This window comes from Scyliorhinus canicula, chromosome 22, assembly GCF_902713615.1.
Source record: "Scyliorhinus canicula chromosome 22, sScyCan1.1, whole genome shotgun sequence".
In the NCBI taxonomy this organism is placed as follows: Eukaryota; Metazoa; Chordata; class Chondrichthyes; order Carcharhiniformes; family Scyliorhinidae; genus Scyliorhinus; species Scyliorhinus canicula.
In genome coordinates this window covers 1,746,200-1,763,849 of record NC_052167.1, presented here as the reverse complement: position 1 = coordinate 1,763,849, position 17,650 = coordinate 1,746,200, and the positions used below count along the sequence as shown (strand labels likewise).

The 17,650-nt window shown below is 50.3% G+C and overlaps 1 protein-coding gene across 3 annotated transcripts in view; it reads right to left on the bottom strand.

Moving 5' to 3' along the window:
* LOC119956059 (PH and SEC7 domain-containing protein 1-like) overlaps positions 1–17,650 on the bottom strand; it is a 174,326-nt gene that overhangs the window by 132,027 nt on the left and 24,649 nt on the right. For all 3 annotated transcript variants that reach the window (XM_038782871.1, XM_038782873.1, XM_038782872.1), the window contains exon 2: positions 1,550–1,590. The gene's annotated coding sequence lies outside the window, so the exon portion shown is untranslated. The remainder of the gene's footprint in view (positions 1–1,549; positions 1,591–17,650) is intronic.

The window sequence follows — 17,650 nt, the reverse complement described above, 5'->3', positions numbered from 1 at the left end:
AGCACCAGGGACCCGGGTTCAATTCCCGGTTTGGGTCACTGTCTGTGCGGAGTCTGCACGTTCTCCCTGTGTCTGCATGGGTTTCCTCCGGGTGCTCCGGTTTCCTCCCACAGGTCCCGAAAGACATGCCGTTAGGTGAATTGGACAGTCTGAATTCTTCGTCCGTGGAGCCAAGCAGATGCAGGAATGTGGCGACTACGGGATTGTCACAGTAACTTCATTGCAGTGTTAAGGGGATGGTTAGGCACACTGGGCTAAATCGCTGGCTTTTAAAGCAGACCAAGGCAGGCCAGCAGCACGGTTCGATTCCCGTACCAGCCTCCCCGAACAGGCGCCGGAATGTGGCGACTAGGGGCTTTTCACAGTAACTTCATTGAAGCCTACTCGTGACAATAAGCGATTTTCATTTCATTTCATTTTCATGTAAGCCTACTTGTGACAGTAATAAAGATGATTATTATTATTAAGTGGTCTCTTTCTGTGCTGTATAGAATCATAGAATAATGCAGATTGGCGCAGAAGGAGGCCATTCGGCCCATCGAGTCCGCACCGACCCTCCAAAAGACAACCAATTTAGGCCCACACTCCCACCCTATCCCCGTAACCCAGTAACCACACCCAACCTTTTTGGACACTAAGGGGCAATTTATCATGTTCAATCTACCTAGCCTGCATGTCGTTGGACTGTGGGAGGAAACCGGAACACCTGGAAATCTGCATATTAGAGTGAGACGAATATGCACTCCCTTCATCTGCTGAGGCCCTGGATCTAACCCTTTCACCTCAGAAAGCTCAGATGAGCGCTGTTCAGTGCTGGTCCCCACAAACGGGGACCAGATGGAAGGGCACTTGGGGGGGGTCTTCCAGGTGCATCAGAGACCCCCAGGTGCTTGCCCACTTGGCAGGGTGCCACCCTGCAAGCTTGGCACTGCCAGCCTGGCACCCTAGCATTTTTCCACGGTGGGGATCGGGCTCGGGGATTCCCTGCGTGTGTAAAGTGGGGTGTGAGGGAAGAACGAGGGCCCTCTTATTAGTGAGTTGGGGCTTTGAAATGAAATGAAAAATGAAAATCGCTTATTGTCACGAGTAGGCTTCAAATGAAGTTACTGTGAAAAGCCCCTAGTCGCCACATTCCGGCGCCTGTTCGGGGAGGCTGTTACGGGAGGCTGTTATGGGGGACATGTCGGAGTGGGGGGGGGGGGGTCGAGAGATCGGGACGCCATCTCTTCCTGCGCTGAGGAGTTCCGGCAAGCGGAGCTCCTCGCTGCAGGGCTGAGGGTGGCCTTGGCAGGGGTCAGCCCCGCTGTGGCCCCAGATTGGAAGAGTCCCGATAGAAAGCGTGCTGTTTCTCGACACTGCGAGCACCGGGAATCACCCGGCCAAACGCACTCGTTGCGGGACTCTGTTTCAACTTGGTTACATTGCGCGGGGAGATGTTGAGGCACAGAGTCACGAAGCTTTAGACAAGTGTCTCAGCAAAATTCTCACAACCTGACCCTCAAACGGATCAATTTCTCCATCTTATTCATGAGAAGAAGCAAGTTTTTACCTTGCAGTGTTACATACTTCAGAATCCTCGCTGACCCAAGCCTGTAGGTGAAGAGAAAATAAAGAAATAAGTATTTGCATTGCTCGTCGGACTGGTTCCGATTCTGCTGCTCACCCCATCTTGCTAAAGATGATGCAAGTGATGAACTCTTCAGCATAGAAACAGAGCCTGTTGCTATAGATGTCACAAACAAGATAAATAGATCAGGCTGCAAACGTTTATCAGTGGATGCTTGTAACACACAGGCTGCAATGAAATGGCTGCTGCCTCCTGTAGCAATATCTTCGCACTTGATGCAGTGACATAACTTACTGTAACTCTTTCCTGACTGCACAATCAACATCTGCTTGCAGTGCACCACCCACTAAGGCCTCAACCAAAGAGGCATTTTGCCTATTCATTGCTAAGCATGTTAGAAGACTGAGCGACGATGAAACAGTGGCAAAGTCTTCCAACAAATCGCAAAAGGGGAACCCCAAACTTCTTGCATCGGTTAAATCATCCCCACAAAGGGGCACAGGTAGAAAATGGTCACTCACCCTGATGTCAACAAATGACATCTTCATGCAACGAGTGTGAATACTGAGACCATAACCATCCTTTTTTTCCAAAAGAAATTTAGAGCACTCAATTTAGCGTGGTCAATCCACCTACCCTGCAACATCTTTGGCTTGTGGGGTGAGATCTACGCAGGCACGGGGAGAATGTGCAAACTCCACACGGACAGGGACCCAGAGCATGGATTGAGAAACCACAATCAGACATATACGGACGGCCGAGCTTCTCAATCGAGTTTATGATGCGCACAGGTCCCAGCTCAGATCCGAGGAGGACAGCTGGGGTTATCACATCACTGAGTGTGAGGCTGGTGTAAGCAGCGAGTCCTCTTGTGAGGTTGGGATCAAAGGCATTTTGTTGAGGTTAAGTGGAGAGAACTGTACTCTTCCCGCTAACGCATTCTTTTTTTAAAAAAGTATCTTAATTAAATTTTTAACATAAGAACATAAGAACATAAGAACTAGGAGCAGGAGTAGGCCATCTGGCCCCTCGAGCCTGCTCCGCCATTCAATTAGATCATGGCTGATCTTTTGTGGACTCAGCTCCACTTTCCGGCCCGAACACCATAACCCTTAATCCCTTTATTCTTCAAAAAACTATCTATCTTTACCTTAAAAACATGTAATGAAGGAGCCTCAACTGCTTCACTGGGCAAGGAATTCCATAGATTCACAACCCTTTGGGTGAAGAAGTTCCTCCTAAACTCAGTCCTAAATCTACTTCCCCTTATTTTGAGGCTATGTCCCCTAGTTCTGCTTTCACCCGCCAGTGGAAACAACCTGCCCGCATCTATCCTATCTATTCCCTTCATAATTTTAAATGTTTCTATAAGAGCCCCCCTCATCCTTCTAAATTCCAACGAGTACAGTCCCAGTCTACTCAATCTCTCCTCATAATCCAACCAGTCTAACTAACCAGTTTGCTCTAAGCCACGTGGTGGGTGTGATGCTTCTGATCTGTCCCTGTCCTTCTCTCTAGATGTCGGTCTGTGGAAAGAGAAAGAGCATGTGTGCCCTGTCCTTATATATATGGGTTTTGTAATGCTCCCTTGTGGTAGTGTCACCTTTGGGTGTCTTGACTGCCCATTGGCCGTGTCCTATTCTATGTGTTCATTAGCTGTATGTCTGCATGTCATGATGTCTCTGGTGCTCCCTCTAGTGGTTAATTAGTTGTAGTGTATTTACATTAACCCCGTGTGTATTTACAGTGATGCATATCACAGCACTCATTCTTTTCCAGATCCAGCTAAGAGCCTGAAAAAGCCCCGAATCTCCTGAGCAGCCCATTTATATGCCCCACCCTGGGTCCCGGGTTGGAGATGTACAACAACAAATCATCGGCATACAAAGGCACCCTATGCTCCACCCCCCCCCCCCCCCCATCCTCACTATTCCCTTCCACTTGTCCACGCACCTCAACGCAATGGCTGTCTAACCCACTCTGCACATGGCCTGGAAACATTCGATCCTGAGAAAGTGCACCAACTAGGTGCCAAGGCTGAGAGAATGCACCATTCCTCTTCAGACATCCCCTCAAACGATTGGGCTGTCAGCTGTGGGTAGCACCTTTGTCCCCGTGACAGGTGGGTTTGGGCCCCTCCCCAGAAGCTGGAGCGTCACATCTAGGTCAACCTTCCAGTGCAATTCTGAGGGAGTGCCGAATGGTTGTCCTTAAGGTGGCCCCATTAAACCAAAACGACATTTGCTCTCTCTCAGGTGGATGTAAGAAATGCCACGGCATTAATTAGAAGCAGAGGGAGTTCTCCCAGTCAATATTTACCCTTCTACTAACATCTATCTGGCCATTATGGCAGTGCTGTTCCTGGGACCTTCCTGTGCACAAATTGCCTGTTGCCTTTCTTGCATTACCAAAGTGACTACATTTCAAAATATACCTGGGGGCTGTAGGTGCTTTGGGAAAGACGTTGACCATTCGCGTTCACTCTGCTTCTCCCTCTGCTGGTGATGCCAGGCCTGCTGAGAATTCCCAACAATCACTGCTTTCCCTTCAGCGAGACTCCACTAATTGTTATTGCGTAATCCAGCCTGTGTCTGATACTCAGTTCCAGTATATCACCTATGCTGCACTCACCCACCCCCAGATTACCTCCACTTTGCACAAACACAGATTCTATGCCAAAACCAGCCTGTTCCGCTGCCAAAAGCACATTTAACTACAATCGGAGTCTATGAAAGTGCTAAAGCCCAAACAAATAGAGCAGAGAGTAAATATTTAGTAATGTGAATAAACACTGCCTATTATCAGGTCATTACTGTATTGCCAGGACATGCTGGAATCCCAGGCAGTGTGCCAAGGTGCATGCACAGTACAACAACACGTAGCTAGGAGCACAGCACAGGTGCAATTTTATAGATCTGAAGCACGTATGTGCGTCTCTATGATACCCATTGGTAGCTGGACGAATGGAATTGATTTCCTATTACTGGCACTTGCAACAGCACCAGGTGACAAGGGCCGAGTGTGTGCCCAACACAGAGCTGCCAACAGCTGTTAAACCGCAGGTTGAAACTTCTTTAACTCTGTGACTGTGCCTACCAGGAGTACGCAGAATCGAAAAGTCAGCTTTGGGCCCCCCAAGATTCTCCACTGGAATTGCCGAATTCCCAAGGGGGGGGATCCTGGGAAGCAATGGGGGGGGGGGGGCGATTGGGAGCAGAGCAGCATAAAATGATCCCACATGGGAGAAAAGTGGAAAAGCCAGGCCTGTCCAGGAGGCCTACAGGATTCTACCCACCAGGTGCCCGACGTACCAATGCACGGGAACATTTTACATTGAGAGGTTGCCTTGAAGATAAAATCTTGAAAAGAGGCCAGAGCTGGTGCAACATCCCGGTGACAGAGCAGGTGAATTTGAGGAAGAGGGGATTTGCCTGGCGATGTGCAATACTAATTCCTCAATCAAATTAGCCAGACATCCACCTCGTTAATATTGGTATGATCTTGCTTGCTGCACCTACATAACAACCATGGCGACACTTCAAAAAGTAATCCATTGGCTGTCGGATTTTTTTTGTAATCTTTGTTTACAGGATGTGGACGTCACCAGCTCGTCCAACACTTAATGTTCATCCCCGAATGCCCTTGGAAAGGTGGTGTTGTGCAACCTTGAATTGCTGCTGTCCATGTGTGTTTGGAACACCCACATGTGGCAGATAATAAAAGGGGCTATGTAAATGGAAGTTATTTCTCGGCTTCTGTCGACGTCATTGCCGTTTTCCCCACACATCTGGCTACGTTTCCAGATGACTGGAACACATTAGCAGCGAGCAGGCCATTCGCCCCAATAAGCCCGTTTCCTCCTTCCGTTAGACCATGGTTGGCCTGAGACCTCAACTCCATTTATCTGCCGATGTTCCTCATCTGATTATCCCCTTCCCTAACCAAAATCGATTGACTGGAAGAGTTTTTGATGCCACTTTCTGTTCTGCTTTATTTTGTATTCTTTTCATTCATTTACAGGATGTGGACGTCACTGGCTAGACCCAGCATTTATTGCCCGTCCCTAGTTGCCCTTCAGAAGGTGGTGGTGAGTTGCCTTCTTGAACCGCTGCTGTCCCTGATATGTAGGTGCACCCACTGTGCTGTTAGGGAGGGAGTTCCAGGATGTTGCCCCAGTGACAGTGAAGGAACGGTGATATATTTCCAAGTCAGGGAGGTGAGTGACTTGGAGGGGAACCTCCAGGTGGTGGGGTTCCCAGGTATCTGCTGTTCTTGTCCTTTTTAAAAAAAAAAAATTTAGAGTACCCAATTATTTTTTTCCAATTAAGGGGAAATTTAGTGTGGCCAATCCACCTAACCTGCACATTTTTGCGTTGTGGGGGAGAAACCCACGCAGACACGGGGAGAATGTGCAAACTCCACACGGACAGTGACCTGAGGTCGGGTTCGAACCCGGGTCCTCAGCGCCGTAGCAGCAGTGCTAACCACTGCGCTACCGTGTCGTCCTTGCTCTTGTCCTTCTAGATGGTAGTGGTCGTGGGTTTAGAAGGTGCTGTCTGAGGAGCCTTGGTGAGTTACTGCAGAGCATCTTGTGGACGGTTTACGCTGCTACCACTTTTCGTCGGCGGTGGAAGGTTTGAATGACTTGTGCTTTGTAGATGGTGGACAGGCTTTTGTGGGGTGGGTGGGGGGGGGAGGGGTCAGGAGGCGAGTTACTCGCTGTAGGATTCCTAGCCTTTGACCTGCCCTGGTAGCCACAGTATTAATGTGGCTGGGTCCAGTTCAGTTTCTGATCAATGGAAACCCCCAGGATGACGATTGTGGGGGATTCAGCAATGGTAATGCCATTGAATGTCAAGGGGCGGTGGTTAGATCCTCTCTTGTAGGAGATGGTCATCGATTGGCACTTGCCAGGGTATGCACATGCACATACATCACTGTAATAGCAGAGCCTGAAATGATCATCATTGAGACGGCAACAGCAAGAAGCAACTCTGGAGTAGGAACGGTGTTTGCAAGCTCCCTGCATATGTCAGATTTCAAAACTGCTCTGCCAGATTTTGACTGTTCACCCATTCAGATGAAGGATTGAGATGCTACAATTTTGTGATGCGTGTTCCCAGGATATAGATAGAAAGAAAGGTAAATGGAAATATTGCTTTTATGTAGCACCTCCTACCACCTTCGGACATCCCAAAGTGCTTTACAGTGAATTAAATATCTAGGGCACGATCTACCTGAATGGGGACAGAGTCCCATAGCGCCTGCGATTAGCCGGGTGTTTCCCGGCACACGGTAGATGAGAAACATCCCACTATCCAACACACATCCGGGTAGATTGAGGGCCTCAGGGGGGAACACACGGCTGAGGTTGCACTTAGCCGCGTTCGCTGCAATAAGCAGTTCCGCTCGCCAGAACTCATTGAAGGGGGAGATTGGGACATCATTTAAAAATGGCGTCCCAATCTCTCAAGCCCCCGACGCAACCCCTGACCCCTCCCCCCTCAAGTCCCAACGTACTTATAAGGGAGTCCTCTGTGCCGTGCCCCCCCCCCCCCCCCCCCCCCCCCCGTGCAAGACATCCCCGGCCCGATCACTGCCACGTGAAAAATGCCAGCTTGGCACCTTGGCAGTGCCAGGGTGCATGGGTGGCACCAGTAATGCCAGGGTGCCACCCTGCCCGGAAGGTAAGCATCTGGGGGCCTCCGATCCCGTGGGAGACCTCCACAACTGCCGCTCCATCTGGCCTCCCCCCCCCCCCCCCCATTTGTGGAGACCAGCACTAGACGGGGCTCACCAGAGATCTCCAAGGTGAGGAGGTTCGATCCCACGCCTTGGGCAGATCTCAGGAACGCATATCAGAGTGAGACTAGCTGTCGTGTTCTAATAGGCAGATTTGCCAGAAAGTGATACAGCCCACGATGGGCGGGATTCACATCGTGACGCCACACGAGATCACGTTAGATCTCGGGATGCGTGGCGAGCCGGGTAAATTCCGGAATTGGGATCTCCCAGCATCAAACGGCCATACTGCACTGCCTTTCGGGCGCAACTCAACTGGTAGATCTCGCCCTATTCTTTGCAGGGTAGTCACTGTTGTAATGTAGGGAACATGGCAACCAATTTGCACCCAGCGAACTCCCATAAAAACAATCTGCTAGTCACCAGATGATCTGCTTTAATGATGTTGGTTGAGGAATAAATATTGACCAGGAGAGCGGGGAGAGCTCCCCTGTTCTTCAACGTAGTTTCACGGGATCTTTTATACCCACCGAGGACGGGGCCCCAGAGAAAGCCCCTGTGCTCATCCCTCCGGAGGGTGGGGCTGTAACCCACAATCTCTCTGATTCAGCAGCGAGAGTGCCACCTGCTGATCCGCGGGTTTCAAAGAGAAACCCGCACCGTAAAGCCTGTGTTCCCCACTAAATAAATACGATGACACAACAATTACGACGGTGTGCACTTCCACTCTGTCCTTGAATAAAACGGGAAATGCAGGAATGCTTCTGAATTTCTCAGAGGGAGCAGACGTTCGGAGCCATTTGCAGAGCAGAAAACCTTTACCATGTCCTGGGTAGGGAAAAATAAGTTAGATTAACTGGCGATTCATTTTAGTGCCACTTGTGGGATCTTACTTTGCACAAAGCAGCTGGTGTGTTTACCTAGGCACGAAACCTATCGCAGGATCACAGAATTGTCACAGCGCAGGAGGCCATTTGGCCCATCGTGTCTGCACCGGCACTCCAAACGAGCATTGTGATTTAGCGCTATTCCCCTGCCCTTTTCCCGTGCCCCTGCACATTGTTTCGATTCAAGTAATCGCCCAACGCCCTCGAGTGCCTCAACTGAACCTGCCTCCGCCACACTTATGGGCAGCGCATTCCAGACCCCAGCCACTCGCTGTGTGTAAAAGGTTTCCTACCCTCGAAATAATTCCCTGCATTTCAAACACGTCAGGGGGGTGCATCTGAGAGGAGTTTAATCTGCCAGCCTTTCTCTCTTCAGCTGAACTGAACAGTCACTGGCAATTCTTCCCTGATTAGGCAGCCAAGCATCCTGCTCACTGAGTGTGCACCGCACGTATTCGACAGAATCATCCCTACATGAGCTCGGCACTTCTTGTCCTTTAATCCCTCTTACTGCCCAATGAGAGGATGCTCTCGGATTTCCTCTGCTGTTGACGGAGAGCCAGTTCTGCCCGGTTGCAGATCACATGGCCAAGAGCTCATGGCTGAGACAGAAACATGCTGAGAAATGATCCAATATGCGCTGCTTGCTCGTAGTCATTTTGCCTTGTAGATTAGTGAGGGCTTGCCTTTGCCCGCGGAATTAAAGTGTCTCGGGCATCCGCGGCCCCCCCCTTCCTTACCTCATTTCCAGCCAATCCCTCATGCCGTGGCGGCAAGATCCCCCTCCCCGGGTCACGTTAAGTTTCACAGGTGGTGAGTGACTGGAGGTCAGTGGCTCGATCGAGGGGGCTCTGCTTTCGGACAAAGGGGAGCAGATGGGATGAGTTACAGCGTTATTCCACTCGGCTGGTCAGCCAGGCTTCAACAGAAGCTAAACGGCAACCTCAAAATAAAACAAGCAGCAGGACTCGACAGGGTTGATTGCAATCCTGTGAAAATAGGACAAGAAACAGGTGACAAGCCAATGACCTGTCTACTTGCCGCATGAAGGTGAAAATCGCTTATTGTCACGAGTAGGCTTCAATGAAGTTACTGTGAAAAGCCCCTAACAGGATGGGTAACGGGATTTATCAAATAGCTCTTTCCAGGGGCGGCACGGTGGCACAGTGGTTAGCACTGTTGCTGCACAGCTCCAGGGTCCCGGATTCGATTCCCGGCTTGGGTCACTGTGCGGAGTCTGCACGTTCTCCCCGTGTCTGCGTGGGTTTCCTCCCGGTGCTCCGGTTTCCTCCCACAGTCCAATGTGTGACGGTTAAGTGGATTGGCCATGCTAAATTGCCCTTAGTGTCCAAAAAATAGGTTAGGTGGGGTTACGGGAATAGGTTAGAGGTGTGGGCATAAATGGGGTGCTCTTGCCAAGGGCCGGTGCAGACACGATGGGCTGAATGGCCCCCTTCTGCACTGTAAATTCTATGATTAAGAGTTGGCACAGGCCTCCGTGTGTGCTGTATCGTTCTATCACATCATAATGAATGGTATATACTGTCGTACCCGGTACCACAGGAACAGGGCAATAGGAGACAATTTGGCCCCTTGATCGAGCCAGTTCCGTAATTTAGTTTTGTTTTTTGGCTCTTCCGCTTCTCAGTGGCATTTTCTGGAATTTTAACAGAGTGCAGCCCATTTCACACACATGCCCCAAAAAAAACAAGTTAAACGATGAAAGGACATGTGCAATTGTCCTTGTTAACTTTCAATGGACGCTCAACTTCGAGAGAACGCTGATCTGAATTCTTAATTCGAAGGGACTCAAACTGGGTTGAATCGGGAGTGCCTGGACGAAGTCCAGTTCACACCACTGTGAGATCAGATGCCATTGTCTCTTGAAAGAAATTGGCTGTCTACAGAGCGGAAAAATAAAGAAACAATCCCGAGTCCCTGTGTGTGTGAGTGTGTTTGTTTGTGCGTGGCACCAGTTCCCAAATCCAATCGTTATCACGTGGCGACATGGTCTGCCCACAACCACAGGAACAGGGCAATAGGAGACCATTTGGCCCCTTGATCGAGCCAGTTCCGTCATTTAGTGAGATTGTAGCTGCCTTAAACCGTTGCCCCTTGGCTTTTCATCAAATCCCTCAGTACCTTTGGTTAACAAAATGTCCGATTTAATATGGACAATTGATCCAGCGTCTGCGAGATCTTTTATCAACACAGCATCTGTTTAGGCGAAAACACAGCCACTTCTAATTCCTGCCTTCACGTCAATACGAAGAGCAGTTAACTCCCAGATACTGAGGCATTTCCTTCCAGGCTTCATTCTGAGTTTACAGCATCAGTCCGAACTGAGAACCAACCAACATCCGCTCTTCAGAAACAGCATGACCGCCCTAGTGCTGTCCAGCAAACTATTCGCCTCATTCCAGCCATTTGCAGAAGACAGTTCCAAACTCCGCCTTCCCCTTGTGTGGAGGAGTGTTTCTCGATTTCATTCCGCAAAGGTCTGGCTGCAAATTTCCGATTTGCAAGTCGACCCGTCCACCAATCAGCACCTTTATCTCCTGCGGTATAAATTGTTGCGAGAATTTGAAATTGGGCATTCTTGCGTTTGTCCTGGTGAGTGCAGGGGCTGGATTCTCCGCCGTCGGCCATAGCGTTCCCAATGCAGAGGGAGCCGATCCATTTCCAATGCTCCGGTCTCCCGTTGCCGGCGGCATCGAGGCTCGCGCCCCACACCAGCGGGAGGATGCAAATGGATGACATTAACCCATTTGCATCCTATTAACGGACTGGGCACAGGATTTTCCACATCTCTGTGATTTTCCAGCCCTCTGGGATGGGATTCACGTGCGAATGGATTGGTGCAGGTACTTCCCAGCGTGGCCCTGGTGCGATGGGTCAAGGGCATAAAGGTGAGTGCTCCAAAGTCCATCAGAGGACTCCCCTACCCCACAATGCAAATCCCACCCCCCGACCAGATCCCCCTCTAAGAGAACCCTCCAACCAGCGAACCCCCCATAACAGAGCCTCCCACAAAAGTGCTTTCTGCAGAAAAAAAGAGGAAGAGAGAGCACTTTACTGCTTTTGATAGGGTCACGAGCCATTAATCATAGCTGGAAATTACACAGCAGGGTGCTCAAGATCCATTCAAGTGTGCGAAGGGAAGTTGAATTAAACAATCCAGACAGCTGGCTGTGTCAATCACAGCAATTTACGAGCAATTTCCCATTGATGTGAATGAAAGCCTTGCAGACCAAAGACCGAAGGGGATTTAAACCCGAGGAGATGTGGATTTCACTTTCTAGGAAATTACAGCTGCTGCTTTCTCTGCCTGAGGCAGGAGGTGTAGGGCACAGGTGAGTTTCAAAGCAGTGATGATTTTTCACCGTCTCAGTCTGGACTGCTCTCTGGTTTCCAGGCAGGGGAACTTTGTAATGGGGGGTCTCTGGTAGAGACTCTGGAATGGGGATTCGTTGGTGGAGGGCTCTGCTTTGGGGATCTCTGATACGGGGCTGCTTATGGTGTGTCTCTGGTGGGGGGCCTCTGGAATTTTTTTTTGAAAATCTTTTCATTGGCTTTTCTCATTTATAAACAGTTGTTGCTTATATACATTACATTTTTCTTGCCCGCGCTAATTCGCTTTTTTTTATAGAGAGGTTTATTTTGTCCTTCATTTGACTAACTGTCCGTATATTTTGCTGCCCTCTGGATCGGTCTATGATATCCCCCCTCCCCACCCCCTATTGGTTTCAGCACCCTCCCTCTTCTCTTGTGGTTTCCCCATTTTCCTTCCCCCCCCCCCAGGGTTGCGTAGTCCTTTGGTTCTTCATCTTTTTCTTCCCTGGCTTACTCCTCGTTGCCGGCCTCGAACAGGATTTGGAACAGGCCGACTAACTGCCCCCAGATATCCAGGAAGCTTCCCTCTGCCCCTCGGCTGGCGTACTTAATCTTCTCCAGGTGGAGAGATTCCGAGAGGTCAGCGAGCCAGTCTGCAGCTTTGGGCGGTGCTGCCGATCGCCAGCCGAGCAGGATTCTCCGGCGTGCGATTAGGGAAGCGGAAGTGAGGGTGTTGGCCTCCTTTCCCCATGTGTAGCCCTGGCTGCTCCGATACCCCGAAGATTGCCACTATTGGGCATGGCTTCACCCTCACCCCCACAACCTAGGATATTGCCTTGGAGAAGGCTGCCCAGAACCCAGCAAGCTTGGGGCAAGCCCAAAACATGTGGGTGTGGTTGCCCGGGCCCCTCTGGCACCGTTCACATTTGTCCCCCACCCCCGGGAAGAACCTGCTCATTCGGGGTCTGGTCAGGTGCGCTCTGTGCACCACTTTGAGCTGCATTAGGCTGAGCCTTGTGCAGGAGGAGGTGGAGCTCACCCTGCTCAGTGCTTCGCTCCAGAGTCCCCATCCTACCTCTGTCCCTCAACTGAACAGTTCACAGGGTAGAGGGCAGTCCAGAGTCAATCATGTGGCTGTGGGTCTGGAGTCACGTCAAGGCCCTAGAATCCCTACAGTGCAGAAGGAGGCCATTTGGCCCATCTAGCCTGCACCGACCCTCACTCCCCCGCCCTATCCCCACCTAACCTGCACATACTGTGTGGAGTCTGCACGTCCTCCCCGTGTGTGCGTGGGTTTCCTCCGGGTGCTCCGGTTTCCTCCCACAGTCCAAAGATGTGCGGGTTAGGTGGATTGGCCATGCTAAATTGCCCGTAGTGTCCTAATAAAAGTAAGGTTAAGGGGGGTTTGTTGGTTTACGGGTATAGGGTGGATACGTGGGTTTGAGTAGGGTGATCATTGCTCGGCACAACATCGAGGGCCGAAGGGCCTGTTCTGTGCTGTACTGTTCTATGTCTATCTTTGGACTGTGGGAGAAAACCGGAGCACCCGGAGGAAACCCACCCAGACACGGGGAGAGTGTCCAAACTCCACACACAGACAGTCACCCAAGGCCGGAACCGAACCCCTATGAGTAGGCTGTGCTAACCACTGTGCCAACGTGCTGCCAGACCAGGTAAAGATGGCAGATTCCGTTCTCTAAAGGACATTAGTGAAGCAGGTGTTTTTTTTGCAGCAAGTGATGATAGTTTCACAGTCACCATTACTGGGACTGCCTTTCAATTCTGGATTTATTAATCGAATTTAAACTCCACCAGGTGCCGTGATGGGATTTGAAAACATGTCCCCAGAGTATTAGCCTGGGCCTCCAGGCTAGCAGTCCAGTGGCATTACCACAATGCTACCATCCTCCCCCCCATCTACCGATCTACATCTATCTATCCGTTTCACTATGAAGCCGATTAATGTTTTTAACATTACAACAGTGGCCACACTACAAAAGTTGTACAAGAGCTTCGGAGCGTTCTGAGATTGTGAGAGCAGCTACAGAATTGCAAGTTCTATCTCCCCTTTCGTATCTTTCTTTCATAGCCTAGCAACCATTCCGCTGTCCAGGGCAACCAACAAGGGGCACTAAAATGCAACGCCCACATCTGAGAAATGAAGATGGATAAATGGGAAGTGTGCAGCTGTTAAAGTGGCCACCCTCTTCCCTCTTTCCCCCCCCCCCCCCCCCCCCCCCCCCCCCGCCTCACATAAACCCACACAGCTCAGATAGTATTATCTCAGGCAAGAAATGTGACAATCTGGTCGCAGTCATTCCCAATGCTCTCTTGAACATCCGGAGCCTGGCTTTATAAAGCCCATGAACATTGGGATAATTAAGATCATATTTTGTTTGCTAAAAATGTAATTAAATTCAGCATCAAATATCAATCTTCACCCAAACCCTCCCCAGTATCGAAGGGGACTAAAATCTTAGCGTCCAAATTGAGTGTCGCCTTTCACAGAATTTGAGAATGCTTTTGTAAATGTTCCCATTTTCACACAATTTGAGCTGCTTTCACAACACATTGAATTCACAGGCAGTAACGCAAGGTGAGCTGGGAACCTTGCTGCTGAACAGCAAGAAGATTTAATGCATGTTCTAACAGTATGGAATGTGCCAGAAGCTTCACACTTTCTCTCCCAGCTCATGATTGTTTACAGTGGGCAAGGGAAGTAAGTAGGTCATTGTCTTCAGGCCCATAAATATTTCAATGCCTTTCCTTCGTTCAACAATGCTATAAATCAGTGAGGGTTCCTAGCAAGCTGGCTTGGCCACTGACATTCCGCCTTCCACGCTGTGGGAGCTACTGCCTAGTAATATCGACACTGCCCCGGGCAACTCACGCTGAAAGAATAACTCACTAAAATTCGCCAGATGCTTAAGCCGGCGATTAATTCTTATTTTAATTGAGGGACTTGTTACAGTTGAGGAAAACTATCAATTAAGATGGTGGCAAATCTCCTCCCCGTCTCTGGCTGGACTTTTTCCTGGGGGGCTTTCTCTGCCCCGCCCCTCAAACTCCTGCCATTGGTCACCTGACTTGTCCATCCTCATGAGGCCCCGCCCTCCCACCAAGGCCAGGCAGAGAGATCAACAGTGCTTCTCCTGTTAGCACTGTTGCTTCACAGAGGCAGGGGCCCGGGTTCAATTCACAGCTGGGATCGAACCTGGGAACTCGGCGCCGTGATGCAGCAATGCTAACCACTGCGCCACTGTGCTGCCCTGGCCTTGTCAAAGGTAATCCTACTGTGATCTTCTGCATATAAACACCCTGATGACGTTGGTCACCCAGAGGGGCTCCAGAACTTAAGGCCTAGCTATGCTTCCTGACCGCCTCGCGTTCGACTGCGCTCTCCCGTGCGCACATTTGTAGCAAGCGGTCAGGAGAGGGGCAGCGAGTGGGGAGTGAATGAGAAGGGCCACAGAGGAGCAGAAGGAAGTCGGTAAGTGGGGCCCTCAAGCTGGAGCAGGTCGGAAAGCTTGGGCAAGGAGTGCGGATTTGCAAACACGACATAATGTGGTACCGCGGACGGAGCAATGCAGCAGTAAACTGTGAGGGGCTAAGGCCATTTAGGCCTTGTTTGCATTGCCCACCAGGTCTGAAGAAGGCATCTGCCACGTCCTACCTCTACAACAACAAAGCCTGTCACTAATGCCCCACAAGGGGCAGCGCAGTGGCACAGTGGGTTAGCCACATGGCGCCGAGGTCCCAGGTTCGATCCCGGCCCTGGGTCACTGTCCGTGTGGAGTTTGCACATTCTCCCTGTGTTTGCGTCCCCACAACCCAAAGATGTGCAGGGTAGGTGGATTGGCCACGCTAAATTGCCCCTTAATTGGAAAAAATGAATTGGGTACTCTAAATTTATAAAGAAAAACTAATGCCCTACAAACAGAACTCTCCCCCTCACACAAGGCAAGCACGAAGGAGGGACTGGGGAAATCTACTGGGTCCTACACAGCCAAAGATTGTTGATATTTCGACCGTGTGTGGAAAATATTTGCTTCAAGCCTTGCCCAGCTTAGGGTACATGCCTGGGTGTTATTCACCTTGTGCACCCCACTCTTCTGGCCCTGCTTCCCATAACCAATCGGGAAAGGAATGTCAAATCTTTCTTTCCAGATGGGATGAGCAACACTGTCAGTCAACAAACAGATGGAAATCTGCAGCCCTCAGCTGGTCTGGCCTACATGCGACTCCAGATCCACAGCAATATGGTTGACTCCTGAGTGACCCTCTGAAATGGCCAAACAAGACACCCAGTTGTATCAAAAGAAACCAGATGGATCACCCGAGGCACCAGAAAGAACAATGGCAAACTGTCGACCCTGCAAAGTCCGTCTTATTAACACTACAGGGCATGATTCAAAGTTGGGAGAGCTGTCTCATAGCCTGGTCAAGAAGCAGCCTGACGTAGTCATACTCACAGAATCATACCTTACAGATAGTGTCCCAGACACCACTATCACCATCCATGGGTATGTCCTGTCTCACCGGCCGGACAGGCCCAGCAGAGGTGGCGGGCAGCACAGTGGTATACACTTGGGAGGGAGTTGCCCTGGGAGTCCTCAACATCGACTCTGGACCCCATGGAGTCTCATGGCTTCAGGTCAAAGATGGGCAAGGAAACCTCCTACTGTCCTTTCCCAGCTGATGAATCAGTGCCCCTCCATGTTGAACACCACTTGGAGGAAGCACTGCGGGCGGTAAGGGCACAGAATGCGCTCTGGGTGGAGAACGTCAATGTCCATCATCAAGAGTGGCTCGGTAGCACCACTACTGACCGAGCTGGCCGATTTCTAAAGGGCATAGCTGCTATACTGGATCTACGACAGTTGGTGAGGGAACCAAGAGGGAAAAACGTACAGACCTCCTCCTCCTCATCAACCTGTCTCCCGCAGATGCATCTGTCTATGACAGTAGCAGTAGGAGTGTCCACCACACAGTCCTTATAGAAAAGAAGTCCCACCCTAAATTGAGGATATCGTCCATCGTGTTGTGTGGCACTATCACCGTGCTAAATGGGATAGATTCAGAACAGATCAGCAACTCATGGGCATCCATAAAGAGCTGTGGGCCATCAGCAGAATTGTACTTAGCCACAATCTGCAACCTCATGGCCCAACATATCCCCACTGTACCATTAGCACCAAGCCAGGGGATCAACCCTGGTTCAATGAAGTGTGAAGGTGGTCATGCCAGGAGCAACACCAGGCAGACCGTAAAATGAGGTGTCAACCTGCAACTTGTGCACCAAACAGCAAAAGCAGCAAGTAATAGACAGAGCTAAGAGATTCAATAATGAACACATCAGATCTAAGCTCTACAGTTCTGTCACATCCAGCCGTGAATGGAGGTGGATAATTAAACAACTCACTTGAGGAGGCTCCACAAATATCCCCATCCTCAATGATGGAGGAGCCCAGCACGTCTGTGCAACAGACAAGGCTGAGGCATTCGCAACAATCTTCAGCCAGAAGTGCTGAGTGGGTGATCCATCTCGGTCTCCTCCAGGGGTCCCCAGCATCACAGATCTTCAGCCAATTCAGTTCATCCCGCAGGACATCAAGGAACTATTGAAGGCATTGGATAGTAAAAAGGCTATGGGCCCTGACAATACCCCGGCAATAGTACTGAAGACATGCTCCAGAGCTGTCCCACCCCTAGCCAAGCTGTTCCAGTACAGCTACAACAGCGGCAATGTGGAAAATTACCCAGGTATGTTCTGTACAAAGAAACAGGACAAACTCAACTCAGCCAATTATCACCCTATCAGTCTACTCTCCATCACCAGTAAAGTGGTGGAAAGGGTCATTAAAGTGCTATCAAGCAGCAATTATTTAGTAATAACCTGCTCACAGACGCTCAGTTTGGGTACCACCACGGTCACTCGGCTCCTGATCCCATTACAGCCTTGGTTCAAACATGGACAAAAGTGCTGAACTCCAAAGGGGAGGTGAAAGTGACATCAAGGCAGCATTTGACCGAGTATGGCATCAAAGGGCCCAAGCAGAACTGAAGGGGGAATCTCCACTGGTTGGAGTCATACTTGGCACAAAGGAAGATGGTTGTGGTG